This window comes from Enhydra lutris, unplaced genomic scaffold (assembly GCF_002288905.1).
Source record: "Enhydra lutris kenyoni isolate GAN:26980312 unplaced genomic scaffold, ASM228890v2 scaffoldscaffold23, whole genome shotgun sequence".
Classification (NCBI taxonomy): domain Eukaryota; kingdom Metazoa; phylum Chordata; class Mammalia; order Carnivora; family Mustelidae; genus Enhydra; species Enhydra lutris.
Genome location: NW_019154107.1, coordinates 20,367,248 through 20,389,662, shown reverse-complemented (window position 1 = coordinate 20,389,662; position 22,415 = coordinate 20,367,248).

Genomic DNA, 22,415 nt, shown 5'->3' with positions numbered 1-22,415 from the left:
AATGAACTACACCCCAAACTCAGTGATTTAATATGGCCATTAAGTCTTATTATAGTTCATAGATCATGAGATTGAGATTTGGGTATTTTGGCTGGGCTTGTTCATGTATCTCAGGATCAACTGGGGTCTCTGTCGAGATTGGATTTGTCTGGAGTAACTTTTAACTTTGCTAGAGTGGCTCTGCCTCACCATCTCTCAACCTCCTCCTGGGACCAACGGGCTAGCCTGAGAATATCCTTCCTGTGGAGACAGTGGAAGTACAAGGGGGCAAATCCAACCACACGAGCACTCTTTCAAGTGTCCACTCGTGTCACATTGGTTAACATCCCATGGGTTAAAATCATAATCAGTGGGCACAGAAATCTATTCCATCTCTTGATGGAAGACACTGAAGTTACCTGGCAAGGGCCTGGATGTAGGAAGGAGCAAAAATAGGGTCCATTAATGCAATCTATCTCATAGATGGATATGATAAACAAACATGTCTGCCTTCATTTGCTGAGTATTTGCTTCCCAGAAATAGGATCATGCTATGTGATTTGTTTGCATCTTGCTTTTCTCAGTGACACCATGAAAATAACTCTAAGTCATCTTTTTATCTCGGATTCGGTTTTTAATTGGCTGTGTATTATTCCATCTTGTGAATCTATAATTATTTAACTATATGTAATATATTTTAAAACCATATATGGTTTAAATCATATTTATATATGTGGTTACATATATAAATATGTACAGTTACATATATATAAACATGTATGGTTACATACATATACATATATATGGTTACATACATAAATAATGGGTTACATGTATATACATATATGTGGTTACATGTATATACATATATATGTAAGTATATATGGTTACACATATCTAAATATATATGGTTACACATACATAAATATGTAAAACTTTCTTGATGGGTATTCAATTTGTTTCCTTTTCTTAAATCAGTCATTCATTTTGAAGAGTACGGAAAAAAATCCTTTTTGAGTAGTTTCTCAGGAATGAATGTCCTGGGTCAAAGATATGTTTATTTTCTACTCCTGAAACCATATTACACTATATGTTAACTAACTAGAATTTTTCTTAAAAAACTTGAAAAAAAACCAGAAGATATGTTTATTGTTAATTTTGATAGAAAGTTCCAGGTTATTTTTCCTTCTTTTCTTTTTTTAAGATTTTATTTATTTATTTCAGAGAGAGAGAAGGAGAGTGCTTGGAGGGACAGAGGGGAAGGGAGAGGGCCAGACCAGCTCCACACTGAGCTCAGACCCCAATGCAGGGCTCGATCCCATGACCCTAAGATCACAACCTGAGCCCAAGTCAGCTTACTTTTCAAATGACGCTGTGATACTTCAATTTTATCAGTGCTTTATGACACTGTTCCCTGCATTACTTCCAAGAAGTGGTGGCATTGTTCTTTCTTAATCTTTGCCCCTTTATTGTGCATAAAGTGACCATTGCTTCCTCACCTTTCATTTCTCTGTTTGTGAATTTTAGCATCTTTTCATATAATCTGTCATCTGAGTTTGCATTTCTGTTATTAGTCCCTTTATACCCTTTTCTCAGTTTTCTGTTGAGCTGTTTTTCACTTTCTTGTCAATTTGTAAGAGCTCTTTGTATATTACAGAAAGTATGTCTTTGATTGGCTTAGGGGTTACAATATCTTTCCAGGTCTTTGTTTGTTTATTGACCTTGTTTACAGTATCCTTTGTCTTGCAAAGGTTCTGTTTGAGGCTGTTTTTGCTATTTAAATATTTATTAAATTAGATGCTTTTTGAAACAGAGCTATGCCAGCTAAGCCAGTGGAATAAGCATCAGGAGGTGGAGTGGGGGAGAGGGATCATCTCTTGACACTGCCTGGAGCTTCCTCCAAATCCTCTGTGCATGCAAAAGAGAAATGAAATAGGGCATTTCAATTATACCTCTACCAAATTGAAAGAGGAGAGAGATAAATGAGAAGTCACAGGTAAAGAACATGTGATTGAGGCCCCAACAACTGTTATTTAACAGAAAAAAAACCCCACTTGAGTTAACTAGGACTGAAGGAGGAGCTCAGCTGAGCACTGTGCTCATTTCCTAGGATTGCTGTAACAAAGCGCCGGGAGCTTGATGATTCCAAGCAACAGAAATTCATTGTCTCACAACTGTGAGACATGTGACATCAAGGTGTTAGCAAGGTTGTTCTTTCTGGAGGCTCTTTCCTAGCTTCTGGTGGTTGCCTGCTATCTTTGGCATTCCTCAGCTTGTAGGCTTTTGACACCAGTCTCTGCCTCCGTCATTGTGTAGATGTCTTCAAAGCCTGTCTTCACATGGCCTTCTTTAAAGTACACCAGTCCCAGGGTATAGGGCCAACTATAATCCACTCTGACTTCATATTGACTGATTACCTCTGCAAAGGCCATGTTTCTAAATAAAGTCACATTCTGAGGTTCTATGTGGATACAAATTTTTTAAGGACACTATTCAACTCAGTACAGTCAGCCCTCAGCCTGCTGCCCCCCCCATCACATCCTTTCCATCTGCAAAATACATCCCCCAATGTCTTAACTCATTCCAGCACTAACTTTAAACTGAAAAATCTCTTCTAAATATAATCAAGCTATTGAAAAGTTCACTATCTCACAAAGTTCTAAGTCTTATCATGTAAATCATCTAAATCAGGTATGGATAAGATTTGGAGGCTAAGCCATCCTGGAGCTAAAGTCCTTTACATCTGCAGACCAGTGAAACTAGAAAATAAATTATCTGCTTCCCAAATACAATGACTGACAATCAGAGGGTAGATATTCCCAATGCAAAAGAAAACAAACAGTCACAGAATCTGGTATCCCCCCCGTGGAGAGCCTGACTCTGTAGGCTCTGCCACCAAGGTTCTTGTCCTGGATAGACTGGTGTAGTTGGCCCCGCCTTCCACGATTTCCTCCAATTTTGAATATGTCTAGGCAAACCTAGTTCTTCCTTTATAGCTTCTGTGTTTTTAATTTCAGGTTAAAAATGTTTCCCCTTTTTAGTTGTTTAATTTTGTGTTTACATCTTTAAATCTTCTGACATGTATTTTTTCTATCATGGGAGATGGAGTCCATCTGAATTTTTTTCCAGATGGATATTCAATTGTCTCCCTTATTTTAACAAATTCCTACTTTTTCCAGAAAGTGGTTTGAACTATGACTTTTGTCATTTATTAATTTCCCAGATATATTGGGACATAATTCTCGACTCTCTCTTCTTTCACACTGATTACTTTGTCTCTTCCCATGTCAATATTATATTGATTTGATAAAAGTGGCTTTTCAATATATTCTGGTAAAAGAAGACTTCCCTCACCGACTTGATTTTCTGAATGTCTCTTTTTATCCTCCAAAAAGTCTGTATGAGAGGATAAAATGAGAGTTTACAGCTGCACCAAACATTTGGTAACCACTAGCCAAAATTAAACCACTTAAATTAATTAAAGTAAATTAAAATTAAAATTAACCAAAACTTGAATGACATTAGTAAATTTTTTAACATACTAATTTTGTTTTATTTTTTTCATGTTCCAAGATTCATTGTTTATGCACCACACCCAGTGCTCCATGCAATACATGCCCTCCTTAATACCCACTACCAGGCTCACCTAATCCCCCACCCTTCTCCTCTCCATAACCCTCAGTTTGTTTCTCAGAATCCACAGTCTCTCATGTTTCATCCCCACCTCGACTTATCCCAATTCACTTTTCCTTTCCCTCTCCTAATGTCTTCCATGTTATTCCTTATGCTCCACAAGTGAGTGAGACCATATGATAATTGACTCTCTCTGCTGGATTTATTTCACTCAGCATAATCTCCTCCAGTCCCGTCTATGTTGATACAAAAGTTGGGTATTCATTCTTTCTGATGGCTGCGTAATATTCCATTGTATATATGGACCACATCTTTTTTACCCATTCATCTGTTGAAGGGCATCTCAGCTCTTTCCATAGTTTGGCGACTGTGGACATTGCTGCTATGAACATTGGGGTATATATGGCCCTTCTTTTCACTACATCTGTATCTTTGGGGCAAATACCCAGTAGTACAATTGCTGGGTCATAGGGTAGTTCTATTTTTAATTTTTTGAGGAATCTCCTCATTGTTTTCCAAAGTGGCTGCACCAACTTGGATCCCCACCAACAGTGTAAGAGTGTTCCCCTTTCTCCACATCCTCTCCAACACTTGTTGTTTCCTGTCCTGTGATTTTGGCCATTCTAAGTATAAGGTGGTGTCTCAAGGTGTTTTTTTTTTAAGTATTTCTTTTTTTTTTAAGATTTTGTTTATTTATTTGACAGACAGAGATCATAAGTAGGCAGAGAGGCAGGCAGAGAGAGAGGGGGAAGCAGGCTCCCCGCTGAGCAGAGAGCCTGATGCGGGACTTGATCCCAGGACCCTGGGATCATGACCTGAGCCAAAGGCAGAGGCTTTAACCCACTGAGCCACCCAGGTGCCCCTCAATGTGGTTTTGATTTGAGTTTCCCTGATGGCTAGTGACCAGTTCCTCTGTTGTACTGGTCAAATTTCAAGTGTTCTATAGCCACATGTGACTGGCAGTTACTGTATTTAACAGCTCAGAATTAGAACCTTCCCATTGTTGTAGAAAGTTCTATTGGATAGAGCTACTCTAGAGTATCTGACTTTCTTTGTTTCTGAGGATGATTCTTCTGAAGTGAATTCTTCCTTTAATTTGTGTTACATGTTTATTTACTTCTCTTTTTCTGTTTTTGCAGGTGGGGGAGTGCCAGCGGTGGTACTAATATCTACATATAGGCCATATAGCATCCTTCCTTCATTTTGCTTATCTTTATTTAGATGGTGGCACTTCTGAAAAGGCCACTATTTGATAGTAGCATGAGGAGTACTTCTGTTTGTATCCATGACAGAGCAATTGGAAATGGACTTACCCTCCCACCATAAAAACAACAACAACTATAAAACTGGAAAAAACATATGACAACTGTTTTCAGACTTTAGACAACAGGCAGTAGAAGACCACGACCCTTCAGAGGATGGAAACATGGGAGATGAGCCACAAACTCATATCATTTTTCTGCTTTGGGGTACTTTTTGGGTCATGGTGCCAACCAAGCGGAATATGCCAGTCTCAGTGGGCTGAGGATATCAGAGTTCGGGGCAGCTGGAACACATGGAATTTTTTGAAAGTGTACCAGAGATGAGGGAGCTGAGCAGAACAGGACCTAGAATAGCCAATATAGTCTTGGGATTAGAAAAAAAAAGTTGGAAGACTCACACTATGCATTACCGTAAAGCTACCAAAATCAAGACATAGAGGACAAAGAGTTTAATGAAACCAAATATAATACGTGAATAAGTAGATAAAGTTATAAATCAATTGATTTGTGAGGCCAAGACAATTCATTGAGAGAAAGGAAAGTCTTTTCAACAACTGTTGCTAGAACAAGTGGTTATTCTTATATTAAAAACAAACAAACCTTACCTCACACCATATACAAAAGTTACTTCTAGATGAATCGAAGACCTAAGTCCACAAGCTAAAATTACAAATTTCTGGAATAAAATGCAGGAGACTCTCTTTATGATTTAGGGAAGCAAAGATTTCCAAATCAGGATGTAAAAGAAGTTTATCATTACAAATTGTAAATTGGGCTTCACCAAAAGTAAAAAAGTTCTTGTCATCCAAAGTCAGTTAAGAAAATGAAAAGGTGGGCCCCTGGGTGCCTCAGTTGGTTAAGCATCTGCCTTAGGCTCAGGTCATGATCCCAGGATCCTGGGGTCAAGTCCTGTTTTGGGCTCCCTGCTCAGCGGGGAGTCTTCTTCCCTGCCCTTCCTATGGCTCATGCGTGCTCTCTCTTCCTCTCTCTCACTCTTTCTCTCTCTCAAATAAATAAATAAAATCTTAAAGAAAAAGAAAATGAGAAGGCAAGCATGGTCTAGAAGGAAATATTCACAATACATATGTCTCATGAGGGGCTTTATTCAGAATTCATTAAAAATGTCTTCAATAATAAAATAATAAGCAGCCCAATTTTAAATTGCATAAAATGCTTCAAAAGACACTTCACAAAAGAAAACATACGGAGGCTAACAACTGCATGAAAAGGTAGTTAACATCATCAGTAATCAGAGGAATGCAAATTAAAACCACAGAGTGACATTACACACCCACTAAAATGGCTCAAATTTAAATGTTTGATAAAAGGAAACTTTGGTGAAGATGTGGAATAATTGAAACTCAGTCTTGCTGTCAGGAGTGTAAGATGGTTCATCCACTTTGGGAAACTCTCAGTTTTCTGTAATGAGAAGCACACAGCTGTGCTCTGACCATTAGTTCTACTCTAATTCATTCAAGAGAAATGAAAACTTATGTCTACAAAAAGACTTGTACGAGAATGTGTATAGCACTTCTATTCATAATAACCCCAAACTGGAAACCATCCAAACATCTATTAACAGAAGACTGGATAAATAAATACGCTATAGTCACACAGTGGAATATTAGTCAGCAATGAAAACGACTGAATTGTTTATACACGGGACAGCAAGGATGACTCTCAAGAGCACATTGAGCAAAAGAAGCCAAACACAAAGGAGTATACACTCTAAAATTACATGGATAGGAAGTTCAAGAATGGGCAAAGCTAACCTATAGTGACAAAAATCAGACAGTGATTGTTGATGGTGGGGGGGGGAGGGGTTGAGCACTGGGGGCACAAAAGACCTTTCCTGAGTGATGGGCCTGTTCTCTTGTGTTCTTGATGGGGGGTGGTGACTACAGAGGTGTGTACTTTTACCAGGACTCATTGAGTTGTAAACTTGAGATTTATGTCTCTTATTGTAGGCAGATTGGACTTCAAACACTGTGAGGGGGATGAAAGGAAGTAAGCTGTGGTTGCCTGCGACTTTCAGTCAGGTATGGTGATTAGAAAATTGTGTGGCCAAATCTGTGTCTCTTCCCTACAGGTGACTGGTCTTTGTCAGTTCTTGGCACAGCCCTTAAGAGAAAGGTCTCATTCACAGGGAGGGTTGGTTATTTAACTTTTTAGCTCCCTGGAATTTTTTTCTTTCATGGACCTGTGTTTGTTTTTTGTTTTGTTTTGTTTTGTTTTGTTTTTTGTTTTTTTTTTTATGGTTTGGTTTGGTTTGGTTTGGTTTTTGTCTTGTTTGGTTCAGTTTTTCTTTGCTCTCTGGCCCCCACCACCAGCAGCCTTGTGGCAAGCCTTGTCACCTCTGCCTTATCTAAAGGAAGTTTATCTGGGCTGGGGAAAACAAAAATGGCATATCCACAGTGTCTTTTCTTCACCATGACTTTCCCTGTAGTGCTTCAGGGTGGAAAGAAGTCTACACCATGATGGGCCGTACTCCACCATATTCGGCTCACTCCCCCAGCCCATCCTCAGCAGGGTGAGACTCGGCTCCCGATGCCTTGAGATCTGGAGAGTTACTTGTTAGCTTTCAGCAAGGGCCCATGACTTGGCAGATAGGTTCCATTGTGTGGGTCATAGCAGCCATCTCTTAGTTTCATTGTGGCTGGAATTTTCTTTTGTTTTCCTTCATTCAGATCTGTGGGCTTGGAGCGCACGAGTGTGACCAGGATACTTTTACTTCACCATCTTTTGTTGGAAACCTTGAGTCTAGTGTGAGCCTTGAGAAATCTAGACGTGGTCCTGCCACTCCCATGCCTACAGCCTCTGACAGGCCTCCACTGCCAGGCAAAGATAGAGTCCCAGAACACTGGGGTAGCTCACCAGGCTCTGTATGGCCCACCTCTGATTGAGCTGCTCGGCCTCATTTCACTTCTGGCTCCACAAATCTCAGATGCCCCAGTCACTTGCACCTTCTCTTATCCTTTTAAGATAACATTTATTGTTCTTCTTCAAATTACGAAATTATGAAAGTGACTATATTCAGTGGTAGAGAATTGGGAAAGAAAAGTATAAAAAAGGAATCGAAAATTACCTTTTGTCATGCTTCCTAAAAGGTAACCACTGATATCCTCGTGTCCTCTTTCATTACAGTATTATTTCTCTACATAACAGCCAGATAGTATTTTTATGTTACATATTTTATATATGTCATTTAAAGGCAATGAGTTTCTAGACTCTTTCCATTCTGAACATTTTATTCTGAACATTTCCCCTTACCTCACCATCATAATAGTTGAAGTGATAGTGAATATTAATAAGCACTTCCTACGTGGCCAACACTTGACATGCATTTTCACATTTAATCCTCACAACCATCTTTGAGCTGAGTACTATGATCTTCCCATTTCACAGATGGGGAAATCAAGTAACTCCCTCAAAGTCACATTGATACTAGGTGTTGGAGCTGTGACGTGAACGCAGGTGAAGCAGACCTCATAACTCCCTTGAGGGGTCAAAGGAACTATTTAAAAACAACACTAAATATTGAACAGATATTAAAGAATGATTATAACCTATATGTAAGGTATAAAGAATCACGATACAATGAACCAAACTATTACCCATCACCCAGTGTCAAGCAAATACACTCACTTTTGAAGTTCTTCAAAGTGGCCTTCTGTGAAATGATCACGATTAGAATTAACAAACATGTGGGTCCTTGGATGAAAATTCCCCAGTGTAAAGGAGACAATGGCTCCCCCAGTCTCTCGGAGGACAGCAGGTCCTTGGCCTCTATAGAGAATCAAGACCCGTTGAGTGCTGTGAGCCCAGTTCCAGCCAATGCTCCTTGGGCGGTCCCTTCCCCACCCTTAGCAGACTTCTGCACTGAGGGGGGCCAGAGCAGTCAGAGCAAGGCCACCTTCAGCGAGGTCAACCGAACATTCTTGGGAGCAATGGCATCAAAGTGGGCAGTGATTAAGGGATGAATGGGGTCTGGGCTGGTGGCAAGATCAGCTCACAATGAACAGTTTGGATGGACAAAGCAAGGACAGCACCTGGGGAAGCAGCGAGGGACCGGGGCAGCCAAGGTGAGGGGACAACTTTAATCACCACGGAGTTGGCTGACTATGAGTCATTCCAGGAAAAGCCAAAGGCCCTGGAGGCTTTAGGAAGCCCGAAAGGTTCAGGGGGCTCAGTGTCAAGGTGTTTTTGTTACTACAGCCATTTCTATCCACACCCTCATCTGTCCACCCTCCTGGGCCAGTGCAGGGCAAGCTAGGAAGGATTAATCAATATTTAATAAAATGCACGTTTCTTTGCCCAGACCACTCCATTCAGCTGTGGTGGCTTTTCCCCCCACCCCACCTACTCACTGTGGTCCCCAGGGGTAAACTCAAAAGTTGTACAAGTTGTCTTCATCAGACGGATACTCCCAAGAGATACAGGAAAGCAGCAGGCAGAGAGGGGACTTGGCCACACCAGCGTTTGTGCCCCTTCTCCACCTCCCGCTACCCACCTCCTCGATGTAGTTCAGGACCCTTATCGTAACCAGACTGAATTCTGATAGTAGCCTCTTAAGGAGCGTCCTTGCTCCCAGTCTGTCTGCTATATTTGCCACCGATTTGGCTCCTTTCACAATTGCTTTTAATTGCCCAAAATGCATGTGGATTTCCAAAGTCAAAATAATATCACAAGCTATAGTCTGAAAAGTTCCACTCCAATCACTATCTCCTCCGCCCTGCCTCCTCCCTTTCCTCTACAGGTAAATATTTTTATTAGTTTTTCATTTGCCTTTCTGGTGACTTCTTTTTTGGGGAGCAAATACAGCAAAAATGTGTGTCTGTAAGTATGATTATTAGTATTTCCTCCCTTTCTTAAGTATAAGATAGCATACTAAATACATTGCTTTCTATTTTCTGAATGACATATTCTGGAGATGTATTTATACGCAGAGATTGTCCTTTTTGGTGGCTTAATACTTCATCGTGGAGGTATACTATTCTTTTTCCAACCAGTCTCTGTATTGAACATCTGGGTTATTTCAAATTCTTTTATTGATGACAAATTTAATTAAAAAATAAATTTAGCAGCAATGTCGCTCCCTTGCTCAAAAACCTCTACGGCTTTCCATGGCCTGCAAAATCCAGATGCCCTTGGAGGTCTTCTAACATCCGAAACAGTCTACCTTCCCCAACCGGTTTTCCCCCTACCCATCCTGGACCCCGTGTGGCAGCCACAGGGGAACTTGTCCTCTCCATTCACCAATTTTATTTCCCCAAATTTCCCTTGCACATTGCTCATGTAGTTCCCTCAACCAAAATCTCTTTCTTCCTGTCCCCCATTTCCACCTCTTCTGTTCATGTTGGTTGAAAATACTCCTTAGTCCCTAGAGGAAAACTGATCCTTGCAGGACTCCTTCACTGAGCCCTGTCCTCATCCACTCCTTCCCCCAAATAAAATTAATCACTCTCCCATGGGATTCCCAAAGCATTGTGCTTGTATTTTTATATTTCAGTTTTGCAATTTACATCATGTAGTGTTTTCTGGTTATTTATGTACATTTCTCCCCCCTCCCAAATAGGTTATGGAAAAACGATTCCTGCACAGAGCTTTTACTTGGTTAAGTGCTCAATACATACTCGTTGAATTGTTTGTTTTTATTAAATGTCTGTAAAAATAAAGCACACATAATAACTAGGACCAACATTGCTCATGGCTTTGAAAACCAAATGAATGTCACTCATCCTTTTGCTGGCTTTGTTTTAATCTACTGGGTGGTGGGAGAGGACCCAAAGCAATTCCTGAAGAAATAAGAATTCTCTGAACAACCGAAGGTTGTTGTGTTTGTACAGCATATTTATGTAGTTTTAAAATTACCATGCTTTGACACATCAACCTTCCTCTTAATAGCTTTTTGCCAACTACACTAAATTTCAAATTAAGTTAGTTAGGTCCTACTCAGAATGACTGCTAAGCACTTGCAGAGTTCAAAGGGTTTATTGATACCTTAAAATCAATGCTTGAATTTAAGGACAAGACTTATCACTGCCCTATGACATTGATATGGCAAATTTGAACCATTCATGGGGCCTCTTTAATAGGTGTGCAGATCTAGCCTCCTGAAATCCACCAGAAGATCCTTGGAAATATTTGATTTGCTTCTTTCTGTTGTAAGAGAAACAACCCCCCTCCCCCAAATTTTATGAAGCACCATCAGAAAGAGTCCTAATGAGCTCTTTCAAAATTAAGACAATGCAGTACAAAATCTCTGATTGTAGAGATAAAAGTCTTTCCAGACTCTTGGGAAAACCCCAAAGGTCACATTAGCACTGATGGGTTGCTGTGAAGTTCTAATTGACATGAATATTTCTGGTGAGTTAATAAATGTTCATTGTATTGGGTCTCCTATTTAGTCCATGTACAGAGCCTAAAGTTTATACCTTAAGAGACGTAGAATCTCATAAGAATAATAAAACCTGTCAACAGGAGAACTGTCAAGGAGTTGGCGGCCATCTTTAATCCACCACAGACTCCGTCCTGGGTAATGACTATGCACATAAGCAGATCCCAGGACTAGCTCTTGCACACAACCCCTATTTGTTGCATTGTTCCTGTCACTTAATACATATTTAGTGAATTAACAAATAGACCTTTGAGATACCATAGAGGAAAAAATTAGAAGCTGGACTTTGTGGTGAAATGTATGCAGGAGGCAAAGGAGAGGAAGGGAAGCACAGTGATGATATTATGACGTTGGGAAGCAGATGGTTATAAACTGATAGCAGTTTCCAGAAGGGAATATGAGCTCATTTTCTGATGGATTAACTTTCAAAAACCGCTAAAACCATCCCTAGTAATGGTCAATTGAAAATAATAATAAGGCTAGGTCATGGTTAAAGGTAAGGAGTATAGGTGAAGATTTGGCAATCATAGAATTCCAAGCAATGGTTAAAAAGGAAACAAATGATTTCGTTCATGGGAGAGACTGTAGCAGGAACAATTTTAAACAGTCACTGAGCAGCGCTGTTAATGAACACTATTACAGGAACATTTTTGTTGACCTTATTAGGGTTGTTCCCCCATTAACGTTGGTAGGTGCCCCATAGAGATCAGTAGTAAAGATACCTCGACTCTGCAAAAGAGCCTTCTCCGTGCCAGAATTTCAGAGGCTTCTCAAGTTGTCTGTTAAATCTGTGATCCGATGAAATATGCTCGACTCACATTCCATTCCACGTTTCAAGTTTACATTTTTCTATGCAGGTTGATCCGGCTGCTGCTAAGGCCGGGGAAGCAGAAACTTCTTGGGAATCAGGGCTGATCTGGCTGAGGTTTATGGAGGGGCTCTTCCAGCCTTGCATTTAAATCCCTCCCTGCCTTCCTGTAGCACAAGTTGTAAAGTGCTTCGTAACCCCGTGACCAGGAGAAATGAGAGGCTCTGCTGAGACTGTAATCTCACTCTAAACAGGTCTCCGGCGAGGGCTGGCGAGTGGTGATACATCACGCGGCTCTCTCCTCTTGAGGCGCCCGGTGTCACCTCTACGGTGCTCCCGCTCGGGCTGGAAGATAGGAGAGCTTCCAGGGAGCGTCGGAGGGAGGTCTTCCGCGTGTGGCGGGCACAGCGCATTAGCTGCTGATCCAGAGGCCTGGCCCCCAGCCTAATTATTAACATTTGAAAGTCTGCTGCTGGGCAACTGCAGGAATAGCTTCTATGACATTTAAAAGTATGGATTTTTTTCTCCTCCTTCTTATTGGACGGGCCGGTTGCATATTAGTTTCTGGATATACTGTCGTTGGGATTGAAGAAGCCATCTCCACCGTGGCTACCGTCACTATTGATCACAGCAAGGATGAGTTCTTTCGGGGACAATCATCACTGAGCACATATTGGAAAATGAGTAAAAGAAATCTTCGTATTACTACCATTATTTAATATGAATACTAATTTTCTATGTATTGACGCGTGTGGGTGCTAGGTTCTCGTAAAGAGCAAAACATTACCCAAAGCCTGTCACTGCAGATCACATCCCTGGCCACAGGACATTTTCTATTCTGTTTGGATAAGGCAGACGGATGTATTAGAACTGTATCTCACACGTTCAATCAATAGGCCATAGTGATTCATCAATAGAGAGAAAGAGTTCACTTAAAAGTATGACCTTCCAGCCTCTGAAAGAGCACTTGTAGTTCCAAGGATTTGCTAATACGCATTTAAGAGACTGTTTTCCGAACGCTGGAGAATGTGGGTTACCTTTCAGAAAAAGGAGTTTTCTCCAGGCCCTGTTCGATAAGTGAACCTGGACTGAACGTGGCTCCGGGTAGAGGCAAAGGGTGACTGACACTAGATCCGACATTTTCCTGCAGTCACTGACAGTTTCAGAGATAAGTCACATCCTGGGTGTGGTGAGGGCTGTCGTGTTGCTCCTATCTCCAGGGAAGCCAGGGACCAACGCGTCCAGCGAGCTGAGCAGATCATGGGAGGGAAGCATCTGCTACAGAAATGTGCCCAGTGAGATGGTTCGGAACCTCTCTTCTTAACCCCAGATAATCCTCTCGTTAAGGGCAGGTGCGGGCCTGATCTCTGGCTCACCAATCTGAGTCATTTTGTACCGTGGCTGCGAGGGGAAATACATACATGTTCAAAGCTCTTTACTCTGTTATCCTATGTCTCAGCCAAAAGCTACAAGAATAAGAGGAAGACTACCCAGCGCAAGGTAGCTGTGAAAAAGGAATGAACACAAATATTCAAAAAGCACTTTTAAGGAGTAACAATAAAAATACAAATTTACATCTATAGAATAATTTATAACTAGGTGAGACTTCATAAATCACTTTGCATCCATTATACAGGACATTTAAATCTCAAAGCCAACCTACAAAGTGTACAAATACTTTATAAATACTAAATAACTAAGCCCAAGAGCAAATTAGCTTAAAAATTAACTTTACAGATGACATTATTTTAAATGAATGGAAAATCATTCTTTTAGTAATTTAACATTGGCACCAATACCCCAGAAAGATAGACGATTTGACCTCGGCTTTAAAGTTGTCTCCATTGTTAATTTCCATAAAAACCTTAACATTTGTCTAATTATAGGGTTCTGCATTCATTGATCTCACTAATTCAACTGTTTTATCTGAGTACCTCTCCTGAATTGATAAATCTAAATTGCACATTTTCTAAACTGCTAAGCTCAGGAGAAATCTCGAAGGTGGCCCAAATGACTGTTGGAATCTTTTGTACCCGTCTAGCACCATCTACTGTAACTTTGTAATAATAGATTTATTGTCCTTTTCTCCAAACCACGATGTTCCGATCCCTTGATTCTGTCCAGGCATTACTCATTCCACCAAAGGGATGCATTCACGGGAAAAATGAAAACCAAGGGATTTGGGTGGCAAGACATACTAAAGGCGATCTCAACTCCATGGGGTTGTTCAATTTCATCATCGAGGAATGGGTTTCTCAGATTTCCTAGCTTGTCTTGAAGTCTGTGTTGCATAAGCAATGTTTCTGCTAGAAACCTTTCTAAAAGGAATGAGTAGTTACATATGAAAACACCATGAAACCCTTGCAGTCGCTTTCTTGGTCCTGGAAGAATGCGTGTTCACGTGATTCACACAACTTATTGTTTTATCATTTATCTGCCTCCCTGGAAATAACAGGACATAAAGAGAATGAAATCAATATTCTTTTCTACTTGCCTAGCACAAATGGATATTTACTTGGGGTCAATAGTCCTTTTTGAGGGTTTTATGTAATGCTCAAAAGTACTTCTACTCCAGGTGGGGAGAAGCCAGAGGATGGAGTGATGAGGGAAACATAGAGTTAGCTGGAGTTATGACCAAGGTCCTGGTTTTTGTTTGGGGCTATGGATTTGCAGGTTATTATTACATTATTCAAACTAACTGAATAAACAGAGTGAAAAATTAAAGTAGGCCACGAATGGACCAATGATGAGTCCACCACGGACCAAGGATTATGATAAATCGAATCCCTTGCTTCTACACAACCCAATGTTAAAAAGAAGAAAGAAAATATTCCTACTTTGGTTTGAATATTGGAACCCTAAGATCTTCTACCTAACGAGTTTTTGACCAATGAAGTAACATCCCGTGTCAGAGCCTCAAAACTAGTTAGGAGCGCCTATCTAGTTTCTAGATCTTCAGAAGAGTTTCCTTGTCACTAGCCTCTCTGCAGGCCATTCCATCCCCATGTGTTGCTGCAATGCTGCAAACCCTGGGAGGTAGCATATGCATCAAGAGATGGGTTCCAGAAGGTTCCCAGCTGCACTGTTCATGATCGCCCCAAACCAGAAATAATCCAAATATCTATCAACAGTCAATAGATGTGGTATATTCACACAAAGGCATACTCTAGACCGATGAAAATGAATGAAATACAGCTACCAAAGCTGGACGAAACCCACAAACACAACACTGAGTGTGAGAAGCCAGACACACAAAAGAATGTCTACTACATTATCGTATTTATGTAAAGCTCACAAAACAAGCAAAATTAAACTGTGTTTAAGGATTGCATGCCTGGGTGGTAAAACCATAAAGAAAAGCAGTGATGTCATCGTCATAAAAGTCAGGTTAGTGGTTACCCTTGAGGGGGTGACAGAATGACTCGGAGGACACATGAAGAGTGGGCCTCTAAGCCACTGGCAGTGTTCTGCTTCCTGACCTGGGTGGTGGGGCCATAGGTGTTTGCTTTATGATAATTCCCTTAGTTATACACTTATGATTTATATACTTCTTAGAATATCTGGGATATTTCATAGTTACAAAAAGAGTTTCCAGACAGATAATGAAAATTCTGCTCTGTGACTCCATTGACCACCCAACCCCTCATCTTGTCAGGGAGTGGTCTCCACATCTGCTTCCAGCTCCTTGTCTTGCCTGGTTCCCTCTTCTCCCCATCATGTACACCATGTTCTGATCATACTATTCTCTTCAGCGACACTGTATTTTCTCCACTTCTGTGCCTAAACATTTACCCTTCTCCCAGCCCCATGTCCACACATTTGAATTCACATCCATCCTTCTTTTTCTTTTTTAAAGATTTTATTTATTTATTTGATGGAGAGAGAGATCACAAGTAGGCAGAGAGGCAGGCAGAGAGTGAGAGAGAAGCAGGCTCCCCACGGAGCAGAGAGCCTGATGTAGGGCTGGATTCCAGGACCCTGAGATCATGACCTGAGCCAAAGACAGAGGCTTAGACCATTCAGCCACCCAGGCACCCCTCACATCCATCTTTCAAGGCATAGCCAAACCAAGACTTCTTCCGTGAAGTCAACCCTGAGCTCCTTGGTCAAAGTATTGTCTTCTAACTGAATTCTCATTTCCATTTGAGTCTCTTTTATAGCAACTATTGTATTCTCCTTGTCTGGTCTTTGTGTGTGTGTGTGTGTGTGTGTGTGTGTGTGTGTGTGTGTGTGTGTGTCCTCTTTGTCCATAGACAAAACACAGTTTTGAGCACAGTAGGTACTCAATAAATGTAGAATAAATTCATTCTTCAATAGATGAATGAGAATCATTATCAATTTGGCTATTTGGGACTTAAAATACAGTTACAGAGGCTTGACTACAGAGAAAAGGTCATTGTTAGAGGTACACTGAGGAATATCTCAACCCAGGCAGTAGAGTTTACTGACTGTTCTGAGAGTTGGGTTGGGCTATTCTGGGAACTGGCTTGCAGTCCCCAGCTAGGTCACTCTATGCTGCTGGTCCTGGGTTATGACCCAAATCAGTTTTGTGGAACGTTATCTGGAAGGCTCTAGAAGTTACTGGGCAATTCATAATATGTATATGAAGACACTCCACATGTGAGTGAGGATTTACAGAAATCGTACATATAGCCACCCTTTTGTGAGTGTGCGTATGAGTGTGTGTGTTGGTGGGTGTGAGCAGCAGCATGTGTAACTACTTTGTAAATTACTTTGTAAATCTGCAACTTACAAATGTATATGTTGTCTGGTGGAATTCAGAATACCTCACTCTTCCTTTCCCAAAGCCTGTGGGTCAGTCTGAGTAGAGAATGAAATGGGGCAATAGAGAAGACCCTTAGGGCTACTTACAAAGCCACGGATGCCATTGCTGGTTAGCTGTTTGGGTACATAAGGATATTCATAAGTTAGGCATGGCTGAGTCATGAAATACCGACAATGTGAGCATGCATGTTTGTGTGTCTGTGTTATGGCCTATATTAGGGATCTTCTTCATTAGCAAATGAGCACCTCTAAGTTGACTTCCCAGAATCATGCAAAAATAACTGAAGGATCACCAGATTTTGAAGGAGGGATTATAGTGATTCAAATGTTGACTTAGGTAGGAGCTAAACAGAAAGAAAAGCAAAATGATGAACCATTTAGAGAAGATTCTGGAGAACTTTGGTTGGGTGACTTTGAAAGGCACAGGAAGTATCTTTGGGTGAAAAGTTCTGTTCATCTGTTTAGCTCAAGTCAGAAGTAATTGTTCAGAATGGGTGGTGGGTTGGTGACCTTAGTGGTTATTGGGCAGGGCCATTAGTAGAGTTCTAGGGTCACAAATAAGTTAGTTTTGCATATGGACTCTAAAATGCATGATACACATATGAAGTATTAGATGCAGAGTGTAGTTAATGGCTAACAAATGTTTGAAATCCAAAGCTATTCCAGGAAAGGAGGAATGAAATGAGTCCATGTTATATTCATTAGGCTAATGGCCTCCAACATTTGATATGTTACCCAAACATTCTGTGAATTGCTAGCTCTAACATGTTGCAATTTTGTTGGTTAAAAAATTATCAAGAAAATCCAGTGGAAGTCATGGAAATGATGCCCCACATAATGATCTGTGAAGAAATACTTTTAACTTAGACATAGGAGAACACTCCCTGTGCTTTTTCCTCAGGTCTTAGATGAAGTATAATTCAGGAAATGAAGTCATGTGATTAGGAAATATCATTAACTTTCCTTGTTATTATGTCATGATCATTTTTTATGGTTTGGATAGTTTCTTTACAAGTCCCTTATGCAAGCTCTAAACCTAACTAGTTATCTCTGTTTGGGAAAAATTTGGAACAGTGTGAATTTTATCGAGGTGTCTGTAAGGAGATGCAGCAAAAAATAGGGGACTGCTTGGTTTTACCTTGAATTTGCTAGTTTAAAAGTACTGCAGCTGCATTTTTCACTGGGGTTCTCTGAAGAAATGTGGAGTTTTGATTTCGAATGTCAAGGCATTTTTTTTTAGCATTGTCATTGGAGGTTTACAAGTGTTTTTCAGTTGTGGATGCTGGAGAAAATGAAATAAACCATAATAAAAATAATTTTGTCCAGGTGGTACATAAATCAGTTGAGGAAATACAGTTCTTTGTGGCAAATAAAAAACATATGTATTACCAAGTGCACTGAAATGTTATTATTCATCAAATGAATGTTATAGATGCGTTAGAGTTCAGAGACGTGAGGAAGAAGAATATTAAAGTAGAACATAGCAATATTGCATATTTTTGCCTAATGTGGAATAATTGAAAACAAATATGTGAGGGCTTTTGCATGAATTTGGAAGAGTTGAAGTTCATTTCTGGGGTACATGGGGATCTCCTCATTAGGCAGACTATCTGTTGCTATTTATTCTTAATTCACCATTTGTTGAATACTGCCGAATTACTCTCCAACTAGAGACTTGGGAAATAGAGGGGTGCCTTGGTGGTTCAGTTGGTTAAGTGTCCAACTCTTGGTTTCAGCTCAGGTCGTGATATCCGGATCATGGGATCAAAGCCCCATGTTAGGCTCTGTGCTCCGCTCAGAGTCTCCTTGGGATTCTCTCTTGCCCTTTCCCTCTGGCCCTCCCCCTGCACACGCACACTCCAAATACATACATACATAGACAAAATCTTAAAAGACTTGGGAAATAGAAATTGCAGTGGATACAGCGTTAGCTAGGAAAAAACCTGGTTGTGGCGTAATCTAGGAGCAACGGGAATGTTCGATGATGTACACGGGTGTCTGTGCGGATATTTGGAGTATATGCATATTCATGTTTTTTTATTTGGCTAACCACTAGAGTTTGTAAATTCTCCTTCTAACCCCAAATCAGACATTTCCATCTATGTCCTTTTTGCATTTTTTTTTTTTATTCGACAGAGAGAGATCACAAGTAGACAGAGAGGCAGGCAGAGAGAGAGAGAGAGAGAGAGGGAAGCAGGCTCCCTGCCGAGCAGAGAGCCCGATGCGGTGTGTGTGTGTGTGTGTGTGTGTGTGTGTGTGTGTGTGTGTGTGTGTGTCCTCTTTGTCCATAGACAAAACACAGTTTTGAGCACAGTAGGTACTCAATAAATGTAGAATAAATTCATTCTTCAATAGATGAATGAGAATCATTATCAATTTGGCTATTTGGGACTTAAAATACAGTTACAGAGGCTTGACTACAGAGAAAAGGTCATTGTTAGAGGTACACTGAGGAATATCTCAACCCAGGCAGTAGAGTTTACTGACTGTTCTGAGAGTTGGGTTGGGCTATTCTGGGAACTGGCTTGCAGTCCCCAGCTAGGTCACTCTATGCTGCTGGTCCTGGGTTATGACCCAAATCAGTTTTGTGGAACGTTATCTGGAAGGCTCTAGAAGTTACTGGGCAATTCATAATATGTATATGAAGACACTCCACATGTGAGTGAGGATTTACAGAAATCGTACATATAGCCACCCTTTTGTGAGTGTGCGTATGAGTGTGTGTGTTGGTGGGTGTGAGCAGCAGCATGTGTAACTACTTTGTAAATTACTTTGTAAATCTGCAACTTACAAATGTATATGTTGTCTGGTGGAATTCAGAATACCTCACTCTTCCTTTCCCAAAGCCTGTGGGTCAGTCTGAGTAGAGAATGAAATGGGGCAATAGAGAAGACCCTTAGGGCTACTTACAAAGCCACGGATGCCATTGCTGGTTAGCTGTTTGGGTACATAAGGATATTCATAAGTTAGGCATGGCTGAGTCATGAAATACCGACAATGTGAGCATGCATGTTTGTGTGTCTGTGTTATGGCCTATATTAGGGATCTTCTTCATTAGCAAATGAGCACCTCTAAGTTGACTTCCCAGAATCATGCAAAAATAACTGAAGGATCACCAGATTTTGAAGGAGGGATTATAGTGATTCAAATGTTGACTTAGGTAGGAGCTAAACAGAAAGAAAAGCAAAATGATGAACCATTTAGAGAAGATTCTGGAGAACTTTGGTTGGGTGACTTTGAAAGGCACAGGAAGTATCTTTGGGTGAAAAGTTCTGTTCATCTGTTTAGCTCAAGTCAGAAGTAATTGTTCAGAATGGGTGGTGGGTTGGTGACCTTAGTGGTTATTGGGCAGGGCCATTAGTAGAGTTCTAGGGTCACAAATAAGTTAGTTTTGCATATGGACTCTAAAATGCATGATACACATATGAAGTATTAGATGCAGAGTGTAGTTAATGGCTAACAAATGTTTGAAATCCAAAGCTATTCCAGGAAAGGAGGAATGAAATGAGTCCATGTTATATTCATTAGGCTAATGGCCTCCAACATTTGATATGTTACCCAAACATTCTGTGAATTGCTAGCTCTAACATGTTGCAATTTTGTTGGTTAAAAAATTATCAAGAAAATCCAGTGGAAGTCATGGAAATGATGCCCCACATAATGATCTGTGAAGAAATACTTTTAACTTAGACATAGGAGAACACTCCCTGTGCTTTTTCCTCAGGTCTTAGATGAAGTATAATTCAGGAAATGAAGTCATGTGATTAGGAAATATCATTAACTTTCCTTGTTATTATGTCATGATCATTTTTTATGGTTTGGATAGTTTCTTTACAAGTCCCTTATGCAAGCTCTAAACCTAACTAGTTATCTCTGTTTGGGAAAAATTTGGAACAGTGTGAATTTTATCGAGGTGTCTGTAAGGAGATGCAGCAAAAAATAGGGGACTGCTTGGTTTTACCTTGAATTTGCTAGTTTAAAAGTACTGCAGCTGCATTTTTCACTGGGGTTCTCTGAAGAAATGTGGAGTTTTGATTTCGAATGTCAAGGCATTTTTTTTTAGCATTGTCATTGGAGGTTTACAAGTGTTTTTCAGTTGTGGATGCTGGAGAAAATGAAATAAACCATAATAAAAATAATTTTGTCCAGGTGGTACATAAATCAGTTGAGGAAATACAGTTCTTTGTGGCAAATAAAAAACATATGTATTACCAAGTGCACTGAAATGTTATTATTCATCAAATGAATGTTATAGATGCGTTAGAGTTCAGAGACGTGAGGAAGAAGAATATTAAAGTAGAACATAGCAATATTGCATATTTTTGCCTAATGTGGAATAATTGAAAACAAATATGTGAGGGCTTTTGCATGAATTTGGAAGAGTTGAAGTTCATTTCTGGGGTACATGGGGATCTCCTCATTAGGCAGACTATCTGTTGCTATTTATTCTTAATTCACCATTTGTTGAATACTGCCGAATTACTCTCCAACTAGAGACTTGGGAAATAGAGGGGTGCCTTGGTGGTTCAGTTGGTTAAGTGTCCAACTCTTGGTTTCAGCTCAGGTCGTGATATCCGGATCATGGGATCAAAGCCCCATGTTAGGCTCTGTGCTCCGCTCAGAGTCTCCTTGGGATTCTCTCTTGCCCTTTCCCTCTGGCCCTCCCCCTGCACACGCACACTCCAAATACATACATACATAGACAAAATCTTAAAAGACTTGGGAAATAGAAATTGCAGTGGATACAGCGTTAGCTAGGAAAAAACCTGGTTGTGGCGTAATCTAGGAGCAACGGGAATGTTCGATGATGTACACGGGTGTCTGTGCGGATATTTGGAGTATATGCATATTCATGTTTTTTTATTTGGCTAACCACTAGAGTTTGTAAATTCTCCTTCTAACCCCAAATCAGACATTTCCATCTATGTCCTTTTTGCATTTTTTTTTTTTATTCGACAGAGAGAGATCACAAGTAGACAGAGAGGCAGGCAGAGAGAGAGAGAGAGAGAGAGGGAAGCAGGCTCCCTGCCGAGCAGAGAGCCCGATGCGGGACTCGATCCCAGGACCCTGAGATCATGACCTGAGCCGAAGGCAGCGGCTTAACCCACTGAGCCACCCAGGCGCCCCCCTTTTTGCATTTTTGTATGCAGATTAAGCTGTATTATTTCATTTGTCCTCATTCACGTTATTTTATAATTTTCTGTGTACTGCTTTGCAATTTAATTACAACTTAAAAATGGTTTTTATTTGCTTTCATGACTCGCCCCCTCGACTGTCCCATGAAGATGCATAAAACACAAGACACGCAGGTATTTAAAATTGCTTTTAAACAAATGAATGAGTTTATTCACTATTCTCTACCATTGAGTTATTTCAAGAGATTTGACTGAGAGTTCAAGGAATCGATGTGAGATATGAAACAACTCTAGAATGTTATACTTCGTTGGCTTTAGTAACAGTAATCATTTTCATAGTTTAGTATTTTCTTCAATTCCTTCTATGTTCTTTCTATTTTCATGCCAGTTTTGCACTGAAACTAGGAGTTTCAGGC